Raw genomic sequence first — 26,413 nt, 5'->3', positions numbered from 1 at the left:
AGCTCAGAGGGACTGGGCTCAGAGCTGGGGGTCAGGGCTGTGTGGGGGATAGGGTCGAGGGGGTTTACAGCTCAGAGGGACTGGGCTCGGAGCTGGGGGTCAGGGCTGTGGGGGGGATGGTGTCGAGGGGGTTTCCAGCTCAGAGGGGCTGGGCTCGGAGCTGGAGGTCAGGGCTGTGGGGGGATGTGGTCGAGTGGGTTTCCAGCTCAGAGGGGCTGGGCTTGGAGCTGGGGGTCAGGGCTGTGGGGGGGATGGGGTCGAGGGGGTTTACAGCTCAGAGGGACTGGGCTCGGAGCTGGGGGTCAGGGCAGTGGGGGGATGGGCGCGAGGGGGATTCCAGCTCAGAGGGGCTGGGCTCGGAGCTGGGGGTCAGGGCAGTGGGGGGATGGGCGCGAGGGGGATTCCAGCTCAGAGGGGCTGGGCTCGGAGCTGGGGGTCAGGGCAGTGGGGGGATGGGCGCGAGGGTGTATCCAGCTCAGAGGGGCTGGGCTCGGAGCTGGGGGTCAGGGCTGTGGGGGGGATGGGGTCAGGAGGTTTCCAGCTCAGAGGGGCTGGGCTCGGAGCTGGGTGTCAGGGCAGTGGGGGGATGGGCTCGAGGGGGCTTCCAGCTCAAAGGGGCTGGGCTCTGAGCTGGGGGTCAGGGCTCGGGAGGGATGGGATCGAGGGGGTATCCAGCTCAGAGGGGCTGGGCTCGGAGCTGGGGGTCAGGACTCTGGGGGGAATGGGGTCGAGGGGGTATCCAGCTCAGAGGGACTGGGCTCAGAGCTGGGGGTCAGGGCTGTGTGGGGGATAGGGTCGAGGGGGTTTCCATCTCAGAGAGACTGGGCTCAGAGCTGGAGGTCAGGGCTGTGGGGGGGATGGAGTCGAGGGGGTTTCCAGCTGAGAGGGGCTGGGCTCGGAGCTGGGGGTCAGGGCTGTGGGGGGATGGGGTCGAGGGGGTTTCCAGCTCAGAGGGGCTGGGCTCGGAGGTGGGGGTCAGGGCTGTAGGGGCGATGGGGTCAGGGGGTTTCCAGCTCAGAGGGGCTGGGCTCGGAGCTGGTGGTCAGGGCCATGGGGGGGATGGGGTCAGGGGGTTTCCAGCTCAGAGGGACTGGGTTTGGAGCTGGGGTCAGGGCTGTTGGGGGGATGGGGTCACGGGGGTTTCCAGCTCAGAGGGGCTGGGCTCGGAGCTGGGGTCAGGACTGTGGGGGGGATGGGGTCAGGGGGTTTCCGTCTCAGAGGGGCTGGGCTCGGAGCTGGGGGTCAGGGCCGTGGGGGGGATGGGGTCAGGGGGTGCCTGGGGGCACTGGGGCAGCTCAGCTCTGCAGGCTGCTGTTCTCTCCAGCCGTGCAGGCACAAGGGGAGCAGCAGCAGGGCCCAGCCAAGGACCAAGGGGGCAGGAGCACAGGCACCTGAGGCCAAGCTGTGGGGAATCACTTGCTCACCTTGCCCAGCGCATGAGCATCGGGGACCTCGTTCTTCCCCCGCTCCAGCAGACCCCGGCTGAGTCTCTTTTCTTCTCCATGCCCCTCGCTGGGCTGACGTGGAGGCTGAGCCAGGGGGCAGCCCCCACTTTCCTCAAGAAGCCCTGGTGTTGTGCTGCCCTCGCAGGGCTCCTGCCACGTGCCCTAAGCAGAGCTGTGCAGCTCTGCCCAGCCGCCGGCGCCCCCGCCAGCAACGAAAAAAATGGCACAGGCTGGATCTCCTGCTCTGGGAGGGAGAGGGATTCTGAGCCTCTGCCTGCAGCCCAGGGATTCCCTTGGGTCAGCGCGCCGCAGGCAGCCAGAACCTCTGGGCTGCCGCGGTGGTGCCCTGATCCAGGGGGGGCCTGGGCTGCCGGCTGCTGCTGGTGCGCTGACCCAGGGGACCCCCTGGGCTGCCGGCTGCCGTAGCGATGCCCTAACCAGGGGGGGGCCTGGGCTGCCGGCTGCCTCTGTGACGCGCTGACCCAGGGGACCCCCTGGGCTCCCAGCTGCTGCGGCGGCGCCCTGACCCAGGGGACCCCCTGGGCTACCGGCTGCCCCGTCGGCGCCCTGACCCGGGGGGGCCGTGGGCTGCCGGCTGCCCCGTCGGCGCCCTGACCCAGGGGGGCCCTGGTCTGCCGGCTGCCCCGGTGGTGCCCTGACCCGGGGGCGGGCCCTGAGCTGCCGGCTGCCGGGGCGGCGCGCTGACCCAGGGGACCCCTTGGGCTGTCAGCTGCCGGGGCGGCGCCCTGACCCGGGGGGGCCCTGGGCTGCCAGCTGCCGCGGCAGCGTCCTGACCCAGGCCAGCAGCTCAGACTCCCTCTCTGTCCCAGCAGCAGCGGCTGCTCAACCATTTAAAAAAAATTGGGGAGTGCCACTTTTGGGCGCCCCCAAATCTTGGTGCCCTAGGCAACCGCCTAGTCCGCCTAAATGGTTGCACCGGCCCTGCTCATAGGTTTCAGAGGAGCAGCTGTGTTAGTCTGTATCCTCAAACAGAACAAGAGGACGTGTGGCACCCTAGAGACTAAGAAATTTCCTAGGGTCTGTTGCCATCATGTGGCCATTTCATTTCACTTCTTATTGTTAAAAGGTTTGGGTACTTCACACGGAAACGTTATTTCCTTGGGAGAGACGGAGAAGTGGAAGCTGCATTGATTTAATCCTCTGAAAATTAGATAAGGATTAAAATATTCCCCAGATAGTTCAGTCCCAACCGTTCTCCCTCACTGCTGCCAGTGAAGCTCAGTTCTGTCCCAGGGCCCCAAGAACTGCTGGGTGCAAGTCCTGGGTCTGATGTGAAGTAAGAAAAAATAGATAATGGAGGTACCCTATTTCCTAGAACTAGAAGGGACCATTCAGTCCAGCCCCCTGCCTTCGCTAGCAGGACTGAGTACTGATTTTGCCCCAGATTCTTGAGTGGCCCCCTCAATAATTGAACTCACAACCCTGCATTTAGTAAGATAATGCACAAACCACTGAGCTATCCCTTCGCTAAATAATGCAGAGGTGACTCTGCCTGCCTAGACTTTTCAGTAGCTAAACTGAGACACACCATGCTTGGAGAAGGAGATACAGATGTGTTGTTTGATTGTTTTTCTCATGTTAAATGTACTTGATCATTTCCAGAGCAAAAATATTTGTACGAGACCATGAAAAAAGGAAGAAACTGTGAAAATACCCATGGGAGAAAGGGGGTTTCTGACAGTTGGGGTAGATATGGAGATTTTTATGAAAGGGGAGAGGCCAAAGTAGGGCCTTTAGCTGGAGCAAAGAGGAAGGGTTTTTTGTGCAGTTTCATTTTAGCCAGCTTCATATCCTGTATTCCCTACTTCCCCATCCCACCAACATCTGGCCTAGCGCCTTCCCACTGGCAAAGCCACCTCTGACTCCTGAGACAGCCCTATTGGACTGGCCCTCCAGATCCCCAGCACTCCCTCTCCGAGCTGGATCCCCTGGCAGCCAAAGCTCTCCGCAGAACTGCTGTGGTTGCTCCCCTGGGTCTCTGATCAAGGACGGCTACTGACTACTCCTGAGAATGCAGCTGAGAAATGACTCACCCTTCTCTAGATTCTCACCTGTGGGCTCTGAGGAGCAGGATGGGGCCTGTGTGATAAAGTCTATGTAACACTCCCCTCTCATCCCAGCCCTGGTATGTTGCCAGTAGCCTACTGTCCTTGGGTGACAGCCAAGGATGTTTCCTACCCTTCAGGAGACCCCAGCCTGGGACTAAAGTCAGCTTCAGGCTTCTCCTCTCTCCCTTCTTGGAATCAAGTTCATATTTTTACCAAGAGTTAAAGCAGCCCAAACCCCCAGAGGCTGGATCAATATTCTCTCCCCTCTTTCTTTATGCCCCTGTTGTTATTTCATGGAATTTCTGGGATGGTAAAAAAATTGAGTTCACTCCAAGTGGAGGGTAAAGGAACTCTGAAAATCTCAGGCCCCAACCCCTGCTACCAGAATCACTGAGGTGCTGGGAATCTGCATGAGAAAGGGACTATGTGAATTGTGAAGGTGGGGAATGAATAACAATTTACAACTAGATCCACCTCGTTAACCACCAACACAGACTAACCCTGCTGCAGATAAAAGGGAAACTGGGAGTGATTCTTTGCTGTGCAGCCATGGAAACAGTGACCCAACTGCACCACAGTGAATGTGCTGGGGAAAGCTGGACTTCACAGGCAAGTGGAAATAGTAAATCCTAGAAACAGCTGGAGCCTCCATCTCATCATTTCTGCCACCAGGGTCAGGGACTGAGCTGTTCACAGAGCCCCACCACCCTCATGACTTTCCAGCAGGCAGTGGCAGCACCACCCACCCAATGCAGGGGAGAAGGCTGAGTGTATCTGACTGCCCCAACCCTTATCCACACCCCCGCACCCAGACAGAACCTCCCGGACTCCCGTGCCTATCTAACCACTCCCCACCCCCTGACAGGAGCCCCAGAACTCTGGACCCATACACCCCCCCGCTCTGTGCCTGCCACAACCACTCTCCACACCCCTACCTCCTGACAGCCCCCCCAAACTCCTGACTCATCCAACCCACCCAGCTCCTTGTTCCCTGACCCCCCCCGAGACCCCTAACTGTGCCCCCAGGACCCTCCTTGCTCCCTGTTCCCTGACTGCCCTGTCTCCTATCCACCCCCCACCCCTTAACAGACCCTGGGACTCCCAAGCCCCATCCACCCCCCCGCTCCCTGACTGCCCCCTCCAGAGACCTCCGCTACAACCACCCCCCCGGTATCCCACCCCCCATCCAACCTACCCTGCTCCCTGTCCTCTGATTGCCCCCTGCTGACTCCACCCCCCCCAACCCCGGCCCCCTTACCATGATGCTTCCCGCTCAGTCGGAGCCCTGCTGCCACGCGTGCAGCCCCACCCCCAAAGTGCTGCGCGCAGGGTGGCAGGGCACCGGATGAGCGCGGATCATCTTTCGCTCCCTGCAGAGCCAAATGCTGCCCCGCGGGAGTGCAGACCCCTGTCCCCCAGAGTGCTGCACGCGCGGCGGCAGGGCTCGGGGGGAAGGCGAGGAAGGGGCCAGCGGGTTGCCATGCCGGCAGGATTTCTAATGGCATACTGGAGTCCCGGCAGGCCCCAGCGTGCCATTAAAAATTGGCATAGGTTGCCGACCCCTGCTCCAGCCCAGCCTTCTACTGATGCATCTCAACGCACGGCTATGAGGGGTTTGAAGCTTTCATTACTTAAGTTCCAGGACACTGAGGGATTTCAGCTCCCCTTTGTCCAGAGGAAACCTTCGCCCCACTACCAACCACATTCTTGTCCATGGGATCACTGTAGGGGGCTGGGTCCCTGTTTGTCTATTCTCGCTATCTAGGACAAGCCAGGGCGCCTCTACAGAAATCCATGGCACACCCACATCTTGAATACTGCGTGCAGATGTTGTCACCCCACTTGATAAAAGATATATTGTAATTGGAAAAGGTTCAGAAAAGGGCAACAAAAATGATTAGGGATATGCAGCAGCTTTCATATGAAGAGTGATTAATAAAACTGAGATTTTCAGCTTGGAAAAGAGATGATATAGGTCTATAAAACAATGATTGGGTTGGAGAAAGTAAATAAGGAAGCGTTATTTACTCCTCTAGACACAAGAACTAGGGCTCACCAAATGAAATGAAGAGGCAGCAGATTTAAACCAAACAAAAGGAAATATTTCTTCACATAACACACAGTCAACCTGTGGAACCCTGGGGCACCTTGGGTCGGCCACTGTAAGAAGACAGGCTACTAGGCTAGATGGACCTTTGATTTGACCCAGTGTGGCCAGTCTGATGTTGTATACTTATGAACTGGGGTGTATGAGCACCCAGGGCCCTCTGTGGAGCTGCCCTTCTCCTTCTATGCTCTCATGTTTCATTGACTCCAGCCTTTTTTCTCTATTCATCATCAGCATCATTGTAAACAAGCTGGCCTCACCTCCTTTCCCCTCCAAAAACCAGTGTCCCCTGTCTTGTGTAAATCACTGACCTCTTTCCTCTCTCAGCACTGACTGCTCCTCCATGTCCTTGTCCCTCCCTTGGTGCTGATGGGACCCTTCTCTCCAGTCCTTCCTCATCAAGCAGCTCAGTGGATGGGAATCTTAGGGTCACCATGGTGCTTTAGGAGCAGAAACCCCTACAGAGCTTCCATGCAATTGGCACTTTGCCCTCACTGCTCAGGACTGAAACTTGTGCAGGGAGACTGGCTGGGCCACATGCCAGCTGGGCATGAGCAAAGCAGCAGAGGTGAAAGGCAAATGTGGGGAGTGAGCTCAGGGCCTGATACATGCAAAGCAGGCACTGTACCACTGAGCCACATCCCCAAACAGACCTTCTTTGCTGACTGTTACACTCAGAGCTGCCTCTTTCCAACGCATCCAGTGGCTTATACGCTTCATGGGAAACCCTTTCCCCCCAGTCATGCTCTCATGCAGGTTGCTGGTTCTTAGGGGTCACTTTGCAGCAGGGCCATATTTGATGTGTGGGGCAGAGAGTGTGTGCGCCCTGGACTCAAGGTTAGCTCAAAAAAAAAAAGACAAGAGAAAAACTGCTGGCTGGGAGCTAAATATGCTGGACAATGGGTTGGGATTCTTCTATGCTCAGATTTGTTATGGAGCTGGCGGTCTCCCAAATGATGGTCTGTTCCTTCCCTCAAAATGCCAGCTAAACCTCTCCTTTTGAATTTAAAGCTCCATGAAAGGAAAAAAAATAATGAGGAAGAAATCATAAAAGCTATGGATGTATTTGAGAAAAGACTTGGAGCAATAAGAAACCAAGAGAGAGAAAGCAGCACTGTTTCTGAACCAGGGACATTTTGCATATAAAGCAAATGTGATAACCACTACACAACAGAAACCAGCTACTGTGAAACCTGGAGCCCTTTTCTAAGGCTTTCTCAGTAGCTGCTACACCAGCTGATTTCCCTTTGAAGAACAGGAAAACAAAGGCCATCAAGAACGTATGTTTTTTGGATGAGCCAAGAAAAGGGAGTAGCATTGTGCCCCTCAGGTAGGCCCTGTTCATTTCCAGGTCAGAAAGCAAAACTCTTCTGCAAGAATATCCAAATAATATTGTTTCACTTCACTTCAGAAGTACAGTTGTGTGGCAATTAAATGATGATTCTAAAGTTTCATAAAAGCAAAGAACTCTAAACACAATAGTGTGGGAAATATGGATGTATCTCAGAAAATGGCTTGGAATGAAGAAAGACAAAAATTGATCGGTCGAGAGAAGAGGCCCTGTTTCCCCCTGGTTTGGAGCTTCTCTCACAGCTACTGGAATAGAAAAGCTAAGCAAATAGGGTTCTATTGTTCCAAAGAAGATTGAAGTGAGGCCATTTTCTCCAGATATAATTAAATGGTAATATCAGGAGTGGGATTTGAAACCACGTTTCCATGCAGAGACCAGAACACCCAAAGGATTAGAAAAAATGAGTCTCATAACTAGCGCTTTAGACCCATCCACCATCCTGATACTACAAAGAATGTGACTTATCAACCCTAGTTTTCATTAATAGTTGATGAACTCTTTAGGGAGGTTGAGATGGCACATCTCTTTCAACTCCTAGAGACCTTCCACAGCACAGCTGATTTTTAAACACACTCACCTGGACCTAAAGTTACAAGTTTCCTGGAGCTCCATGAGTTCTGTGGTGTTATAATCTCCCTGCTCGCATTTTAAGTGAACAAAAGATGGGTGCTAGCATTCTGAGACAGTAATGGTGAACCTCAAAATCCTGCCCTGTGGGCCAGACAGTTAAGCAATCAGCACCCATAACCTCTGCCATGATAGCATCCCATCTGGCAACAACTCACTGCTCAATAGCTGGGGTGTGAAATCCTCATTTCTTTGTTGTTCTGTCACTGTAGTCCCCACTTTCCTATTGCTTGTCTGTATAATCTCTGTCTGGTTCTGTGATTGTTTCTGTCTGCTGTATAATTAATATGTTGGGAGTAAACCAATTAAGGCAGTGGGGTATAATTGGCTAGATAATCATGTTACAGTATGTTAGGATTGGTTAGTTACATTTCAGTAAAATGATTGGCTAAGGTATAGCTAAGCAGAACTCCAGTTTTACTATATAGTCTGCAGTCAATCAGAAAGTAAAGGGGGGGAATGGGAATGGGGTAGGGGAACTGGAATTATGTTTTGCTAAGAGGGGAATGGGAACAAGGACACAGACAAGCCTCTGTGGTGTCAGAGCTGGGAAGGGGGATACAGAGGAAGGAAACTGGAATCATTGCTTGCTGGAAGTTTACCCCAATAAACATTGAATTGTTTGCACCTTTGAACTTCGGGTATTGCTGCTCTCTAGTCATGCAAGAAGGGCCAGGGAATGGGAGGGTGATGGGATAAACCCTCTAACTAGTACGTTTTTCAGGGTGTAAAAAACCCCAGAGCCAGTATAATTAAGCTGACCTAAGCCATGGTTAGATAGTGCTAAATGAAAGGAAAGATTGTTCTGTCAATGTAGCTATTACAGGGATGGAAAACCCCTCCCCTCACTGTAGCAGCTGTCTACTCCCCAGTGCTACAGCAGTATTTTAAGTGTAGACAGCCTCAGAGTGAGACCAGATCTGGCTCCATGGATGCTCAAACACTAAGACACCAGCAATGACAATACACTAATGCTTCTGTAGTTGGCAACATTTGAACCTGCGTGGGGAAACCCCAATGGATTTCTAGTCCATCACCTTAACCACTCGGCCACAACTAGTTGATATACTGTCTCAGTCCCCTAATCATTTTTATTGCCCTCTGCTGGACTCTCTCCAGTTTGTCCATATCCCTTCTCATGTGGGTCCCAACCCCAAAAGTACTCACATTTCACCCCATTGGCCCCAAAATGCCAGCTTTTAATATGTAAATAGGGTGCTGCCATGGTCAAGTCACTCCTGAACTCTCCAGTGGATCCTGCTGGCGGAGAACAAGGTGAAAATTAGCCAGGATGTCACTCAGTCAAATTCCTGTGCTCCCCGCAGGTGGTATCAGAAAGCTCCAAGATGGCTCACTTCCCTTTCTCTCATCAGCTTCAGGCCCCAGGGTTAGAAATGCACAAACCAGCTGGGATTCTCCCCTGGCCTCAGGGTGTGGGGCTGCTCTGAGGGGATGGACTTGCACACTTGGGATATTAGTACAAAGATACAATTTCAACTTCTCTTAGTGAAATTGGAGGGCAATTTATACTTGGTAAAAATCTTATTTAATGAAAGGAAAGCTGCAGTGACAGCCTGGTTACTGGGGTGCAAAACACCTTCCTCCTGGGAGAAACAAGAAACAATTTTCGTGGCACATGCACCACCTCTGCAACCAACCTTTGCTACCTCGCTCCATAACACCACACACACACAGAGCAGCCTTTTACTTCTCAGAACCAAAACACACCCTGAAAGAGATCCAACGGCATAAGATTAAGGCAAACAACTGAAGCACTAACAACAACTCAAAGAGATTCAAAAATGCTTCTGTCTTTACACACCAGGGACAGCAGGAAGGAAACCAGCAGGCACAAGCACGGGCCAGCAAGAACCAAACAATGCGGGGTTATGCAGATAAGTAGTGTCTGGCGGCAGTAGGGAGAGCAGTGAGATGAACCGAAGGAGCCGGGCAGAGAGAATTCTCTGTGTGTGGACAGAATCCGGTGTGGGGAGTTCGTGTGGGGAGTGCCTGCACCGGAGTCACTTTGGGGCAGTGATTGCCACTGAGCTATGTACTGACAAAAGGTGTGTGAATGGGGTGTGGTGCCTGGCTGGGAGCAGCTTGTGGTGATAAGAAAAGGGGTGGGAGCAAGAGGTCCTGTCCTAGCAGGGGGTGTATACCCTGAGAGGGTGTTTTGTGGGTGCAAGTAGCTTTGGGGGTTTCTTGCAATGACCAGGGTTGTCTGGTGGGTGCAGCTAGAACCCTCCTAACCCCACTAGTTTTCTCTGTGTTGGGGGGGGGGCAGATTCTGTGATGTCACAGTCCCTGGGGGAGGAGTTTGAATGATAACTCCAAAGTGGGAGAACAACTCCCCCCACTCCTGCTCAGTCTCCACTAGGGGGCTGGGCTGGGATCTCTAGGGAGGGAAGCACAGGGAAAAACAGTCTCCCCTATGGAACCCAGGAGTCCTGGATCCCAGTCCCCCTGCTCTAGACCCCTTCCACTTCCAGAGCCAAGGATAGAACCCAGGGGTCCTGGTGTCCAGCCTCTCCCTGCTCTGACCACTAAACCCCACTGCCCTCCCAGGGTGGTGCAGGGGTCACTGGGTCTGTGTCCCAGCTCTGCCAAGGGCCTTGACTGATTTTCCCAAAGTGCTTCCTTCTGAATCTAGCCGACGAAGTGGGGATTCACCCACAAAAGCTCATGCTCCAATACGTCTGTTGGTCTATAAGGTGCCACAGGACTCTTTGCTGCTTTTACAGATCCAGCACATCTGCCCCCGCTGCCCAGTCACTGCCCACCCCCGTGTGGGGGCACCAGCATTGTGCCGAGTCATGATGGGAAATTGTCCAAGCTGGCCCAGGGGAGACATGTGTGTCCCTGCTGCCCTCTGCTGAGCCCTGCTCTGTGTGTGTGAGTCTGCGACACTGTTTGTATCAGTGTGTTGCTGGGCTAACCAGTAAGAAATGGCTTTGCAGGATTTTGTACTCTGCAGTAAGTGACACACACACACACACACACACAAAGGGACTCACACAATCCCAAGAACGCTCACACACAACACACCCAGAGGGACATGTTAGTCCAACCCCCAAAGAAAGAAATAATCACACCCGCAGCCACACTCACACTCACCCCCCCTACACACACCATACTAGTCACAAAATTGTGCTCAGAGACACAAGTGCACGCAGTTCACTCCCACTGCTCCAAATACAAGGACCTCCTGCCCCATACAGCTGGACAGCTACGAATGAGAATGATCCCCTCATGCTGGATCATCTGCTTGGCCCCCCACTCCCTCTTGGGGCATGCTGTGTGGCAGAGGGCCTCCATGTGCTGCCTGGGGTAGGGGCAGTGCACAGAGCTGCCTCCCCTCCCGGGTCTATTACAGGAGGGGAGGGGGGGTCTTTTGGCCTGTAACGTGCAGCAGGTCGGACTAGATGATCACATTGCTCCCTTCTGACCTTAAAGGCTCCAAGTCTAAAAGGGAGAGGAAAGTAAAGGAAGTTTAAAAAAAAAAAATAAACCAAACATTGTAATACCAGGATAACTCCACCTGCTCATTGTCTAGTCCCACCCCTTTCTTCCTCCATTGTGTGTTGAACGCCCTGCAGGACATTGATTCTCTCATTCCATTGCTAAACTGATACAATGTGACTGTAATTAAACCAATTCCCAGGGGAGAGAACATCACATCATTGCATTGGCTGGGAATTGAACCTAGGTCAACTGCTTGGAAGGCAGCTATGCTCACCACTATACCACCAATGCCTCTGGTGAAAGGGTCACTTATGCTTGACCAATGAGGCTAGAGCAGCATTGAGGAGATTTTCAGCCTGTTAAAATGTACTGGATTCTCATCACTGAAAAAAAACACCTCCATCTTCACTTGAGTTTGAACCATCAGCCTTTCAATTAGCCACCAAAGCTGTTAATCACAGGGGATGTCTACACTACGAGTATCACAGCATTCCTTCTCAGATCTGAACCTTAGAGTTCAGAAAATGAGATACTAGCATCTGAATCCTCTAAGCTTAATTACCAGCTTAGATTTGATAGCGCTGCCACCACCTAAAAATATAGTGTTTTGGAGCACTCTGACCTCCCCAGCCTTCTCTGGGGACCCCAAGAACCCAGATCCCTTGGGTTCTTAAAACAAGGAGTAATAAACCATTCCCCCACCTTTCCCCCTCCTAGAGTTTCCCTCCCTGGGCTATCCTGAGAGATACTGATCCAACCTCTTAAATCACCATACAGAGAAGCATCTCCCTTCCTTTCCACAAAGAGGCAAACAGATTCAAGGAAAACAAAGAGAGATTCTTTCTCTCCCCCTCCCGTCTCCCCCCCACCTGTTCTGGTGAGTTATCCCAATCCCCTGGAATAACACAAGGGAAACAAGGAAAAAAAATCAATCAGGTTCTCTAAAAAAAGAAATCTTTTAATAAAAGAAAGGAAAAAGTAAAGAATTAGCTCTGTAACTTCAAGATGTAAATATTACAGGGTTCATAGACTCATAGACTCATAGGTCAGAAGGGACCAATATGATCATCTAGTCTGACCTCCTGCACAAGGCAGGCCACAGAACCCTACCCATCCACTTTTATAACAACCCCTAACCCAGGAGCGAGTTATTGAAATCCTCAAAATTGGTTTGAAGACCTCAAGCTGCAGAGAATCCACCAGCAAGCGACCCGTGCCCCACGCTGCAGGGGAAGGCAAAAAACCTCCAGGGCCCCTGCCAATCCGCCCTGGAGGAAAATTCCTTCCCGACCCCAAATATGGCGATCAGCTAAACCCTGAGCATGTGGGCAAGACTCACCAGCCAGCACCCAAGAAGGAGTTCTCTGCAGTAACTCTGTTCCCATCCCATCCAACATCTCCCTGCAGACCATTGAGCAGACCTATCTGGTGGTAATCCAATTGCCCAAATTAATGATCCTATCATAACATCCCCTCCATATACTTATCAAGCTTTGTCTTAAAGCCAGAAAAGTCTTTTGCCCCCACTACTTCCCTCGGAAGGCTGTTCCAGAACTTCACTCCCCTAATGGTCAGAAACCTTCGCCTAATTTCAAGTCTAAACTTCCTAATATCCAGTTTATACCCATTCGTCCTCGTGCCTACATTAGTACTAAACTTAAATAATTCCTCTCCCTCCCTAACGTTAACCCCCCTGATATATTTATATAGAGCAAGCATATCCCCCCGCAGCCTTCTTTTGGCCAGGCTAAACAAGCCAAGCTCTTTGAGTCTCCTTTCATAAGGCAGGTTTTCCATTCCTCGGATCATCCTAGTAGCCCGTCTCTGAACCTGTTCCAGTTTGAATTCATCATTCTTGAACATGGGACACCAGAACTGCACACAGTATTCCAGATGGGGTCTCACCAGCGCCTTATATAACGGTACTAACACCTCCTTATCCTTGCTGGAAATACCTCGCCTGATGCATCCTAAAATCGCATTTGCTTTTTTAACAGCCGTATCACATTGGCGACTCATAGTCATCCTGCTATCAACCAATATCCCAAGGTCCTTCTCCTCCTCTGTCGCTTCCAACTGATGCGCCCCCAACATATATCTAAAATTCTTATTATTAATCCCTAAGTGCATGACCTTGCACTTTTCACTATTGTATTTCATCCTATTACTATTACTCCAGTTTACAAGGTGGTCCAGATCTTCCTGAATAGTATCCCTGTCCTTCTCCGTGTTAGCAATACCCCCCAGCTTTGTGTCATCCGCAAACTTTATTAGCACATTCCCGCTCTTTGTGCCAAGGTCAGTAATAAAAAGGTTAAATAAGATCAGTCCCAAAACTGATTCTTGAGGGACTCCACTAGTGACCTCCTTCCAGCCTGACAGTTCACCCTTCAATACAACCTGCTGGAGTCTCCCCTTTAACCAGTTCCTTATCCACCTTACAACTTTCATATTCATCCCCATCTTTTCCAATTTAACTAACAGTTCCCCATGCGGAACCATGTCAAACGCCTTACTGAAATCTAGGTAAATTATATCTACCTCATTTCCTTTATCTAAGTAATCCGTCACCTTCTCAAAGAAGGAGATCAGATTGGTTTGAAACGATCTACCTTTAGTAAATCCATGTTGCAATTTGTCCCAATTACCATTGACCTCTATGTCCTTAACTACTTTCTCCCTTAAAATTTTTTCCAAGACCTTACATACTACAGACGTCAAGGTAACAGGCCTATAATTGGGACAAACCCTCTAACAAGTATGTCTTTCAGGGTGTGAAACTCCCCAGAACCAGTATAATTAAGCTGACCTAAGCCATGGTTAGATAGTGCTAAATGAAAGGAAAGATTGTTTTGCCAATGCAGCTATTACAGGGATGGAAAACCCCACCCCTCACTGTAGCAGCTGTCTACTCCACAGGGCTACAGCAGTATTTTAAGGATAGCCAGCCTCAGAGGGAGACCAGATCTGGCTCCATGGATGCTCAGGCACTAAGACAGCAGCAATGACAACACACTAATGCTTCCGTAGTTAGCAGGATTCAAACCTGCATGGGGAGACCCCAATGGATTTTTAGTCTATCACCTTAACCACTCGGCTACAACCAGTTGATATACAGCTACTGCACTACACAATGGTTCTGTTCTCACAGACTTGTCACTTCAAATGGCTCAGACCAGCTCCCCCAGCACACTCACGGCTGTGCATTAGTGTAATTGTGCCCATGGGGAACAGCAAGAGTTCCTGCCCATTTCCCTTCCAGCTGGAACATGATTAGTGTGTTTGTGGCTAACGACATTGCTATAGATTGTTGTTCATTCCTCACACTGACAATTCAGACAGTCCCTTTCCTATTCGAATCTCCACCATATCATTCCAATAGCCGGGGGCAGGATTTCTCTGGGGCACTGAAATGTTTCAGGGGTTGGTGTGTGAGCTCAGCCTTGCATTCCATCCCTGATGTTTCATGGACTAACAGCAGCAGAAAGAAAGAGCTGAGCCAATATCTCCCTGGCAGGGATGCAGGTGACCACGTCCCCTCTGTCTGACCATTGCCATTGCAGGAGAGAAGGGTTCACTGGAATCGAATGCCCTGGCTCAGACAAGAGACACAGGGAGGTTTTACTGTTATTGGATCTGTGCAAAGGAAATTGTGCCTCTGTGTGAAATTGGGGAGGGAAATGAAACGTCCACATGGTGGCCCAGTGTCTTAAGGAATGTGGGCGATGGACTCTGGCTGAGAAATGATTTAACAGGAATTTGTATCAATGTATTGCCCTGATTAAAAGCTATGGCTGTAAGGCGCCACTGTTGTTAGTATTTGAACCTGCGTGGAGACATTCGAGTGGGTGTCAAGTCCATTACCTTAACGAGAGGTAGTTGATTATTTTGTCAAGATCCAAATTTCTTGGTCAAGATCTAGTCAATGTCTAGATGACAGAGAAAATAATACACTGATGATAATAAGAAGAATATAGAAATATTTACAGTTGCTATGGGCATAACTATGATGATTGTTTCATGTTTCACTCTTTATATCTGACACCACCATCACCTTTCCCTTTAGCCTTGTAGTTTGCCAAGGGTAAAACTAAACATCTCTTCAGATACAAGGGAGTGTTTGTGTTCATTCCTGTGAGTTACACAGGGGCTTGATGTAGCTGCTTTCAATCCTCCGGCTCTGCCCTGATAAGTAACGTTTCACGGTGTCACTGAATTGAAGGAGGGAGATCATTTTTTGACAGATTACGCCTCCTCTTAAAGGTGTTTGTCTGGCTGGCAGCCCTGGTTCCCAGGTCTCTTCTGAGGGAAGAAAGTCTGTGCAAAATACTAAAACTTTTAACAGAGAGGAGGGAAAAGCGATGGCCACATGATGGGCCAGTATGTACCACAACATGATTATTTTATGTGGGATGACTCTGAAGATTGACTGATCTCCACTTCCTTGGATTTGAAGAGATGTTTAGTTTCGTACTTGAGAACCTGTAAGGCTGAAGCAATTTTACGGATGATGACACTATGATCGCAGGGTTATTCAATGTTGTAGAAATCATTAAAAACACTTAGTTTCAACTTGAGCTGCCTGTTATTAAAGGCTGGTTTCCCCACGTCAGTTCCATAAGCTCTGCTAGAAAGGCCCTGGGTTCTCTCCTGCCTTGGTGGGAACTAAAGGCAATTGTCCCCTGCTGCCCTTGGCTTCAGGCTGATTTTTCTGGGGAGGGGATGTGGAATTGGTTTGTTTGCTATTGAGAAGCGAGCCAGGCCAGTTCTCAGGGAACGAGAACTCCTAGCATCTTCTCAGCCCAACCCAGGCTGCTGCCCTGTCCCAGCCTCTGTTCCCCTGGGAGCCCTGCTTGTTTTACTCTAGAGCAGGCTGGGAGCAGCAGCTGAGGCAGAGGACAGCCTGGGCTGGGCAGATGCTAGGAGCAGAGCACCAGAGCCCTGTACTGGCTCCCTCCTCAGCAGCAAACAATCAGTCCCCACACACACCCTGGGACAGCAGCCTGGAGCCAAGGGCAGTGCCCAGTGGGGGGTTCTCTTTTTCCTCTTCCTGGGGTGAGCAGGGACCTGGGGGTGTTTCTAGCAGGGCAGTTGGAACTGAATTGGGGAACAGGCTTTTAATAACAGGCAGCTCAAGTTCAGAATAATTTTGTTACAATTTTATTTATAATGTAAAGTAATTCAAAAGTAAATGGGCAGGAATGATTGGAACTCTTTTCTCCCTGTCGTACAAAGAAATGGCTTTTTGGCTTTTCAGGATACAGGAGTCAGGTTCGTTCACTGTGCAGAATCAATGTGCAGAGAAGCCTGTTGTGTTTCATTTCTTAGGTTCCACTGCCATCATGTGGCCATTTCCTTCCTCTCCTTTCTGTCCAAAGCGCAGAGCCCAGTTCCTCCAGGGAGAGAAGGACATCTTTCTTCTTTCCTTCCTCAAAAGCCCCCTTCCTTGGAGAGCCCTTTGCTGGGGTCTGGGTGGGGAACAGCCATTCCTGAGGATTAATTTCACACCATAATTGGGCTTGATATATAGATTTTACAGCCAGACTAGATCACTAGGTACCTCTGCTCTGACCTGATCCAGAACAGAGTGCAGAGAATTTTATCCAGTGACTCCTACACCCACCCCAAGATCTTCTGGCTGAACGAGGCGGGTTCATTCAGAAAGTCATCGTGTTTGGATGTGAAGGTGGGAAATGATGGGGAAATTGGCCCCTCTTTCAAGTTTCAATGTTGTAACTTCTACACCTAGACCGGGGTGGCCAATCTGAGCCTGAGAAGGAGCCAGAATTTCCCAATGTAACTGCCAAACGTGCACCTTTGTATTCAATTACTGAGTCAATTGTGAACCTTCCCATCATTATCATTATCTCTTTGATGGGCACCTCTGTTCTGTGCCTGAGTCTTGTACAGCTATGAAAGGCTGGTAGATGCCAATATTTCCCTGTCTTTTTAACCTGCACTAATACCAGGCCAGGCCAGGGCTGGGAAGAGAGACAGAGCAGCAGGTTTCCCATATTGTATCCATTTCCCTTTTTCTTGACTAGTTTCTCCTCTGCATAACTTGTACTTGTTTTGCCGTGAGATTGGCTAACTCAGCTGGTAGAATGTCAGACTTTTAATCTGATGGTCCAGGGTTCAAGACCATGGTCAGGTAATAAACTACTTACTATACCTTTAAAAATTGTTCTTCTGATGTCCTCTTTGGTGTTACTTTTTGTCTTCAAGACTGTGCCTTTCCTAAGAGGGGCCTTTGTGTGTGTGGGTTTGAAGGGGCAACTTCCTGACATCCTCTCTGTCCTTACAGCCTGGAGGAATAAAGGCCTCTGGGCATACAGCATGTTCCTCCCCTGCATGCACACGCACACACAGAAAACACAACAGAATATCCCTAAGGAATTAGAATCACCTGCTGCCTTCCTCTATCATGCTGGATCCCCAAATGATGATGCTCTTCAGCCTAAACCCATGTCCTCTCTACTCTCAGTGCCCCTCAGTCCCAATCCAGTGCCCCTCCTGTGCATACTGCTCCTCACTCCCAACCAGAACCTACTCCTCTTCACCCTTCTCCTCTGTCCCAACCCACAGCCCCCTCCTTTTTACACTGCTCCTCAATCCCAAAGCACAGGTCCCTCCTATTCCCAGTGCCCCTCAATCCCAAACCACTGCTCCCTCCTTCCCTCCAGCAGCAGGTGCCTCAGACTCCCTCAGGAAGATTTTCTTGCAAGGTTTCGTGTATGAGTCTGCATGTGGATTTTACAGTGCATTGGAAATATGTTGCGTTGCTTGCCAAAATGATCACTTTTGGCTTTTGTTGGATTCCCAGTCTCCTTGTTATTGGGACAGGAGAAATAAAGGGTTGTTATCCTTGTTGTGTGAATCAAGGGCAGCACAACTGTGCTTGGCAGACCTCGACTGAGGGACTCACCTTCAATTCAATAGCACTTGCTAGGCAGGGGACAAGGGTTCCAAGGCCAAGTGGGCTGGGGTCCCAATACTAAAATTTAGGTGTTAAACCAGCTTTAGGACAGGGTGGCAGTGGAGGGTTGAGTGAGTTCCTAGACAACACAGTGAATACGGTGCCTTCTTATTTTCCCCATTTTCCACCCAGGATGGCAGGTGAACTCTACAGAGGCACCTCTGGGCTTGCACTGACTAAGGACAACAGCTGTGAGTGGGGTGCAAGGGGGGGCTCATGTTTAAGGACTTTTGGTTGCTGGATTTACAAACCGTAGGGAAAAGGACACTGCCCAGCTTATTTGGGAGTGGGTCTTTTCCTCGTGGTTTATGTTTATGTGTTGGGGCTGCTGACATGACTTCTGCTAACCTTGGGCTTACATTGCAATGTAGACATATCCTAAGAGGGCATCTATACTGTGATAAAATCCCGCTGGCCTGGATGATCTGATTTGGGCTCCTGGGAATGGAACTGGAGCCCAGGCTTGGAAACCCTCACCCCTCATGGGGTCTCAGAGGCTGGGCTCCCAAGGCTTTGGCCGTGGGGTGGTAAATTTGCACTGTAGACATCTCAGCTCAAGCTCAATATTGGGCTCTGGGAGCCCTCAAGGTTGGGAGGGAGTTTAGCAAGCAAAAAATGTAAAATGGCAGTGGAGTAATACCCTGGACTCAATGGCATTTCTCCATTGGTCTGTCTGCTTTGGGGCAGGGACAATAACACGTCCTGCTGCATTTGTTATTTCAAAGGGTGGTTTAGGATTTTCATTCTCACACACGGTGCATGAAGCAGGGCTCAACCCTTGGTGCAAACTAAATGAGCTGCTCACAGATTCTGGAAGCCACAATGAGCAATTGGTGTGAGAGCCCAGATCTGCCCCTGTCCCAAAGGGAGGGGGGTCATCTGTGAGAGGCTGGACCACTGACCTATCAGCTCTTAACTCCCAAACTTTCAGTAATTCTGTTATCAGTGCCTGTGAGTATAATTAAAACTGCCATGCTGGACCAAAGGCCCATGTAGCTCTGTGTTTTGTCCATTGACAGCAGCCAATACCAGGTGCCCCAAGAGTTAATCAACAAGGCACCACTGGGAGTTGAACCCAGGATCTCCTGCTTACAAGGCAGGGGCTTTAACCAGCTAAGCCATGGTGCCCACCTGTGGCTTAACTACAGTGTCTGCCCACACCTGACTCCCTGCCATCCTCACTGGGGCCTGACAAGCTTTGCTTGTGTTTGGATTCTGCAAAGCAGAGAAGCAGGTGAGCTTTTCCTTGCAAGCTGTGTGTGTGTGAATCTTTGGCCAGGTCTGCACTACAGAGTTATTTCAGCATCATTATATTGCTCAGGTGTGTGAAAAACACACAATGCTCCCTCGTTCAGCAGCTTTTGGCTCGTGCACACACTGCAATGCCACATCTGGCGACAAAACTGCCCTGTTTTGGTGACAAAATAAAACCACCTCGACGAGAGGCCTAGAGCTTTGTGCAGCAAACTTAAGGTGACAAATTGTCAGTGTAAATGCTGCTGGTCATTATATCACCATAACTGGCCTGCACCAGTATCCCATAATGCCCACTGTGAACTCACCTGCCCTGCATTCCTGCTACAGGGGCTGGGCCCCTCCATAGCTCCAGAAAGTTCTGACAGCTGAGCCGCTATCTGCCCTGGGATTAGGTTGATATACTGCATTGCCAGCCTAAGTAACGTAATTACACCAACCTAATTTTGTAGTGTAGACCTGTCCAAAGAATCACACACACACCTTGGGAGCAAAACTTCACCTGCTCCTCTGCTTTACAGAACCCAAACACAGGCAACGTTTGTCAGGGCCCAGTGGGGATTGGCAGACAGTCAGGTGTGGGCAGACACAATGCTTTAAGTAACAGCAGGTACCATGGCTTAGGTGGTTAAAGTACCTGTTTTGTAAACAGGAGATCCTGGATTCAACTCCCAGTGGTGCCTTGGGGAGTGGCTTTTGGGGCACCTGGCATTGGCTACTGATAGAAGACAAGATTCAGAACTAGATGGACCTATGGTTTAAATTACACGCACAGGCACTGATAATAGAGTTACTAAAAGTTTGGGTGTTAAGAGCCGATAGGTCAGTGGTCCACTCCCCTCAATGCAGTTTTACTATTTCCACTTGCTAAACTCCCTCCAAACCTCTATAAAATTACAGTGCAGACATATGGGCTTGAGCCCAACCTCTGAGGCCCCACGAGGGGTGGGAGTTTTTGAACCCAGGCTTCAGTGTGAACACAAATAGCTGCACCACAGTTTTTAGCCCCTCAGCTTTACGTCCATGAGCCCAAGTCAGATGAGCCAGGCCAGCCCTGCTGCCATCTTTATCCCAGGAGAGATGGACTGTAAGGGTACGTCTCCATTGCCATGGAAGCCCAGGTGTGGCACGCTGTGCTCAAAGCAGCGCCCTGGAAGCCCCATATTCACCACTCTCATATAATGATCATATGGTTTGTACAAGTCTGCCTTGTGAGGATGGACACTGCTTGATTCACATCCTAGCAAAGGAGCTTCCTAACAAGCTGGATGAAAACATGAAAGAAGGGTAGAGACACCATGATTTGGCCTCTCTCCCCCATAACTCAACAGCTGGAAACACACCTGGAGGACAAAGACTGAGCTGAACTGATTCAGAAATCAGAAGAGAATACTAATAATACATTCAAACCAAATTCCCCTGCCAGACTAGTATTGGTTTCTCAGCAGGATTCCTGGGCCCAGCCTTGTTGGGGTTATGAGGACTCTACCACACATGAGAGTAGAAAGAGCATCCTTGGGGTCAGGCAGGCCTCTGGTAAGGGGGTGGGGACTGAGATCCTTTCTCTGGCCAATTGCACCAGGGTCATGTATAAACCAGGGAAGTTCCCCACAATAGCCGGACCTGAACCCCCTGTACACTTGCCCTCTGTACTCATTGCTTCTCTGTCTCTCTTCCCCTCATCTCTGCTGGTCTCCCTCTGAGCTTTCTCAGCACCTGGCCCCACAGCGCTTCCTGCCAGCCAGAGACTGCTTGTTCTAGGCCTGCTCCTGTAGATGTGGCCTCTCTCCTGATTCCTGAGGAAAGGAACCTTTCCAGGAAATGGCCATGGATTCTGGGAATCTGCATGTGGCTGGTGGACAGCACCAGGAATCATTTGGCTCCTGGCACACAAGGCCACTTAAAACCTGAGCACCCAGAGAGGGGCTTGAACCTTCAGATTAAGAGCCTGATGCTTTACCAACTGAGCTGCCTGGGCTTGTTGAAACCATCTTCACCATTCACCACAAGAGCGAGCAGGTAGGCAAAAGAGAGGCAAAAAAAGTCCTAGGGAACCCTCATGTGGCCTAATGGATAAGGTATCTGAGTGTGGATCAAAAGATTGAGGGTTGGAGTCCCTTGGTGGTTGTGTTTCTGCAGTTTTACCATTGTGCTGAAAGTCCTGTTCCCTTCAGGGCTGGAACTTCTTCTTGGCTGCTCAGGCCAATGCTCTGGCTTCAGCTAGAGCCCCGGGAAGGAGTTGGGGGTTGGGTGTCACAAAGGCTGGGACATGAGACCCAGGTGCTTCCAGTCTAGCCTTTGCCCTTCCTGACTTGTCAAAGAAAGTGGGTGACTGCCCGGGCTGGCGTGTGCACCTGACCCTATGTTGGAGGGTACTTACTATATAGCGTCTTTGGAGCCTGGGTGTTTCTCTGCTTCTCGCCAGCTTGGGAAAAGCCTCTTGGGGTAAAATCTCCTGCCCCACTGCAAAAGTGAGCACCTTGAGTGGGACCAGTCAGAGGTCTCACCATGGGGGCTGGCCCTGCTTTCCTACCAATTTATGATGTTATCCACAGAGCATCAGCAGCTGCCCCGCATGCTGGTGACCTTCAGTGGGTGTTTGGTATGGCAGGGAGCAGCCTGGCTAAGTGTTTTTGTGCCTGTCTGAAGGCCACACAAAGGCATGGTCCTGCCCTCCTCTAGCTGTGACCTCAGTTGCTCTGTGGCTTTTAAGCCTGCCCTTGGAGCCATCAGCACTAGCTGCTTCTGCTCTAGGTGCCCAGAGGAGGAGAGGTGTGCTGGGTCAGTTTAACAGATGCCCCTTCCCTGGTACTGCCATTGCTCAGCTGCACAGAGGAGCTTCCATCCCCAATCCCTGCCTGTCACTGCCCAGCAGCCCTCTGGCACCATTCCTGAGGGCTACCCTGCCTCACTTTCTTCCTACCATGTTGGGAAAGACAGTTCTCATTATTAAAGGTGAGGTGGGCCATCTAGGGGCAGAAGCCTGTTCTTTGTTTTCCTACTGCAGAACCCAAGCTCAGGAACTCACCTTGGGTGCAGGCACTGCTGTGCTCCCAGAAAACATCCCCTGCATAAAGAGGGATGATAAGGCCTGCCAAACCCAGGGATTGAACCAGGGACCTTTAGAGCTTTGGTTTAACGCTCACCCAACTGAGCTACTTTGGCACCTGCGTGAAAACATTTTGGCCAGTTGCTTCCCTATCTGGAATGTTTTTGTCAGCAGTTGCACACAAAAGGGACAGGAAAACAAACGGCTGCTCCACACCCCCACTGGAGGAACCCGGCACCATTAGCTGAGGTGAGTAAGAAGTGTCTGTTGGCTGACAGGGCCTGTCCTTCAGGAGCTGGAACAGCAGCTGCTGCCTCCTCCTCGGCTCCAGGCTGTGGGAAATGCTCATTGCCTGGCTGCATGGGCGGATGCGGCTCCGTGCTCTGGAGAGCGTCTGTATTGCTCTGTCAACCCCCCGTCTTCACTGAGCCAGTCTGGTAAGGTCCCAAGTGCCCCCTCCGGCCTGGCAGCTGCGAGTGTGCAGACATCAACCCCCCTGCCAGCCCCAGAGCCAGCAGAAGCACCAGCCCCCCCAGCACCACAGGGACACTCAATGAACTTCCTGTGGGGATATGGTTCCTTGACGTCCAGCTGCTAGAGTGAGAGTCAGGAGAGAGCAGTGTCTGGCTCACCGTGGGGGAGAGAAGAGACCTGATGAGTGCGGATCTCCCTCAGCCTCCCCCGCAATGCTGGTCAGTTTTATTACCACTGTAATAGTCAGTGCTTCCCTTCAGGGCCGGCCCTAGAGGGGTCTGGGGTATGGGACAAATCCCCCCCTTTCCTCCCCAGGCCCTGCCCCCACTACACCACTTCCCCCAAGTCCCCACCCCATCCTGTCCCATCTCTTCCCTTCCTGCACCTTCCTGACCCATTCCTCTCCCACCCCCAGCTCTTCCTGTCCCTGCTCCTTCCCCTCCCCACCCAGTGCCTCCTGCACCCCACTGAACAGCTGATCACTGGCAAGTGAGAGGCACTGAAAGGGAAGAGGAGGAGCTTGTCAGCAAGGCCTGTAGTGTGGAGGAGGAGCTGGCTGTCAATGGGCGCTGAGCACCTATTTTTTCTCTGTTGATTCTGCAGCCCCATAGCTCCCATGGAGTCGCTGACTTGGCTCTTTTCGCACTCTAGAGAGAGGAGCAGAACCAGGGCTATGGCTGATCTATGGGGCATCAGGTGAGTGCCAGCGGCTTCAGGTGCTGAGAGTTTGCCTGACCCCTCAGGGACACAGTGTGAGGTGGTGCCCCAGGGATCTCTATGAAAGGAGCAGAACAGGATTTACTTGGGGTGGGGAGAGAATTGAGAGTGTCTCAGGGGGTTGTACAGAGGTGTTGCCGGGGTTAGAGACTGGCTAAAACACAGGCCTCACTGGGAGCAGGATTTAAACCTGCACAGGAGAACCCTATTGGATTTCAACTCCCACATCTTAACCACTCGGCCATCACAGCTGTGAACACAAAAATGCCCCAATGCCAGAGAGACTGGTAAAAAATCACAATGCCCAGGTGTGAAGTCATCTGAACCACAAAATTCCCACCACAAACCTGGCTCCCAAAGCACGGGGGGGATTGGGGTTTGTTCTCTTTGCTTAGCCATGTGCAGTCACACAGACAGCGCGTTTAAAAGTCTCCCCTCCTGCAGAGCGGGAATAGGAAATGATTCTCAACTTGAAGCCCGATGTAGGGTGACCAGACGTCCTGATTTTATCGGGACTGTCCTGATATTTCCTTGTTTGTCCCGCGTCCCGACCGATGTTTGGTCGGGACCCTGGACAAACAAATAACTTTGTCCTCTGCTCCGACACACAGGCATAGTCTGGAGGGATACTTGCCCCCCCCCAACTCCGCCCCCTCATTCCCCCATTGGATCCATCCCCAAATCCTTGCCCTGGCTCTGCCTCTTTCCCAAGCACACAGCATTCTTCCTCCCTCCCAGGTTTGCACACGGGCCATGCCCATGGCCGGGAGCGCAGCGCGGAAGCTGCTCCAGCCCTGCAGCCTGCGGGGCAGCGCAATGGGGCTGGGGGCAGCGTGGAGCAGGCAGGGCCCAGGTGGGCGGGGGGCAGAGACACACGTGGGGCTGACACACTCCTGCCGGGAGCTGCCTGGTTCACCCCTTGCCCGGGAGCTGCAGGAAGGGCCCGGGTCATGGCTCGGCTGCAGAGCTCGGAGCCCAGGCTGGGCCCAGGAGTGAGGGGATGGGGGAGCTGGGGGTGTATCGGGGGTCAGAGCCGAGAGTTGGTTGGAGATGGGGCTGTGCCACTGCCGCTTGGTGGCGGGGCGGCCCTCTGGTTTTTTTTTTTTGCTCCGCCCCTCATGTCCTGATATTTCATCTTTGACATCTGGTCACCCTAGCCTGATATAAAGGAGGAAGTCTGGACCAAGGGGCCAGGGACTGGCCTTTGCTAGAGAAACCACTGTCAAGTTTTAGCCAGTTAGGATAAGTCAGCAAATAAGAACAACTTCAGGTATCAGTAACTGCTACAGGTTGCAAATTCCTACATGTAGCAGTTTCTGGCACTACACCTGCGCAGCTCTGCTCCCCGGCTCTTCTCGGGCTCCTGCTCTCTCCTTAGCTCTGCCCCACTCTCACCCAGGCAGTTCCAGCTCACATGGAGGATGGGACCCCCTGGCCTGGTGACTCCCTCATTACACTGCCTGGCCTGTCAGTGCAGCTAACTTGTAGCTTTGGCCTCTCCCCATTGTCCCTGGGGACTGTCAGTCTCAGGGTCCTGATTTCCCATTGATCCTTCCCCCTTCTATTGGTGCTGGGAACTAGCCAACCAACCCCCACCCCAAACACACACTAAGTTTTAGTATAGAGCCAAGAGCCCCCTTACACAAGCCAGCCCCATGAGGTTCACCAATGTGCAGAGAAGGCAGCACAAGCTGGTCCCATGGTGTAATGGGCAGCACTCAGGACTCTGAATCCTGTAATCTGAGTTCAAATCTCAGTGGGACCTTGTGTTGGCTTGTGGTCATAGGCAGCAGGTTATATACATTTGCGGTGCTCGGGCTCCAGGAATATTCAGGGCTGGGGGCCCTGCTCTGGCAATATTTGGAGTTGGGTCTCTTCCCCTGGGCCCTGGCACCCCTCCCCCTGCTGTGGTGCGTCCCTGCCTGACAAAAAGCAGCAGGGGCCTGTCTCCTGCCTGCTCCTGTTGCTGGAGTACAGGGATTCTGGGTAGAACTGCTGCCCCAGAGTCCTAGTGCAGGCTGCCTGGAGCCTCTCCAACACCCCCAACCCTGAGCTCCCTCTGAAGCCTGATACTCTGCCCCAGTCCTGAGCCCCTCCTGCATCATGAATCCCTCATCCTCAGCCCTATGCTCCCTCCCAGAGGGTGCACTCCTTCCCATCCCCAGAGCCTGCACCTCTCAACCCTGCCGGAGCCTGCACCCAGCACCCAAACTCCATCCTAAAGCCTACTGCACCCCTCCTGCACCCTAATCCCCAGCCCAGGATCTGAAGCCCAGACTTCCTGCCTAAATCCCCTCCCAGAGCCTTAGGCAGGTGGAGGTGGAGTTTGGGGGCAGGTTCTGGGCACCACCAAAATTTCTACAAACTTGCCACCGATGCTTATGGTAACACCCCAGAGCTTAACTTCCCTGTCTCCAGCTGTGTAAGAGTGAATCTTTCCCCTCCTGCTGGGTGTCTCACACCTCCTAGAGCCAGGTCTTTGGCTGGGATGGCCACAATGGGTCAGGGCTCTAGAACTTGTTACCCTGATAGTTGGGATTCTTGCTGCTGCACCTGATGTTCACAAGCTTGGCCCTTTTGCTTCCTACCACACTTTTCCTCTGGCCCATATGGCGCTTGAAGAAAGGAGTGACAGGGCTGGGATTAATAGTCAGGGCTTGGCAGGAGGAAGACTCCCAGACTGGAGCCCCACACACCTTCCCTCCTCTGGGCACCTAGAGCAGAGGCAGCCCAGCTCTGTCTGCTGGATACCTCAGCAGTGTAGGTGAGTTCATGTAAATACAGTCTGGTCCCAAAGCCTCCTCTCAACCCTGGTCATCAGTAGCTGCCAGGGGAGAGCTCATTCACACCTCGCTTACAAATCATCATTTGAAATTCTA

General features: G+C 51.7%; 6 non-coding genes across 6 annotated transcripts; 2 read left to right on the top strand and 4 right to left on the bottom strand.

Moving 5' to 3' along the window:
* Window positions 1-8,577: 8,577 nt before the first annotated feature.
* On the bottom strand, window positions 8,578-8,659 carry TRNAS-AGA (transfer RNA serine (anticodon AGA)). Its single transcript has one exon. It is a non-coding gene; the product is annotated as a tRNA-Ser (tRNA).
* Window positions 8,660-11,283: 2,624 nt separating this feature from the next.
* TRNAG-UCC (transfer RNA glycine (anticodon UCC)) lies at window positions 11,284-11,355 on the bottom strand. The gene has a single exon. It is a non-coding gene; the product is annotated as a tRNA-Gly (tRNA).
* A 7,739-nt stretch (window positions 11,356-19,094) lies between these two features.
* Window positions 19,095-19,168, bottom strand: TRNAT-UGU (transfer RNA threonine (anticodon UGU)). Its single transcript has one exon. It is a non-coding gene; the product is annotated as a tRNA-Thr (tRNA).
* Window positions 19,169-19,903: 735 nt separating this feature from the next.
* TRNAT-UGU (transfer RNA threonine (anticodon UGU)) lies at window positions 19,904-19,977 on the top strand. The gene has a single exon. It is a non-coding gene; the product is annotated as a tRNA-Thr (tRNA).
* A 2,409-nt stretch (window positions 19,978-22,386) lies between these two features.
* On the bottom strand, window positions 22,387-22,459 carry TRNAF-AAA (transfer RNA phenylalanine (anticodon AAA)). The gene has a single exon. It is a non-coding gene; the product is annotated as a tRNA-Phe (tRNA).
* Window positions 22,460-25,227: 2,768 nt separating this feature from the next.
* Window positions 25,228-25,299, top strand: TRNAQ-CUG (transfer RNA glutamine (anticodon CUG)). Its single transcript has one exon. It is a non-coding gene; the product is annotated as a tRNA-Gln (tRNA).
* The last annotated feature ends 1,114 nt before the right edge of the window (window positions 25,300-26,413 follow it).

The sequence above is a fragment of the Gopherus flavomarginatus genome (genome assembly GCF_025201925.1).
Source record: "Gopherus flavomarginatus isolate rGopFla2 chromosome 13 unlocalized genomic scaffold, rGopFla2.mat.asm SUPER_13_unloc_2, whole genome shotgun sequence".
In the NCBI taxonomy this organism is placed as follows: Eukaryota; Metazoa; Chordata; order Testudines; family Testudinidae; genus Gopherus; species Gopherus flavomarginatus.
Note: the sequence above shows the minus strand (reverse complement) of the source record. Positions and strands in the feature narration are given on the sequence as shown.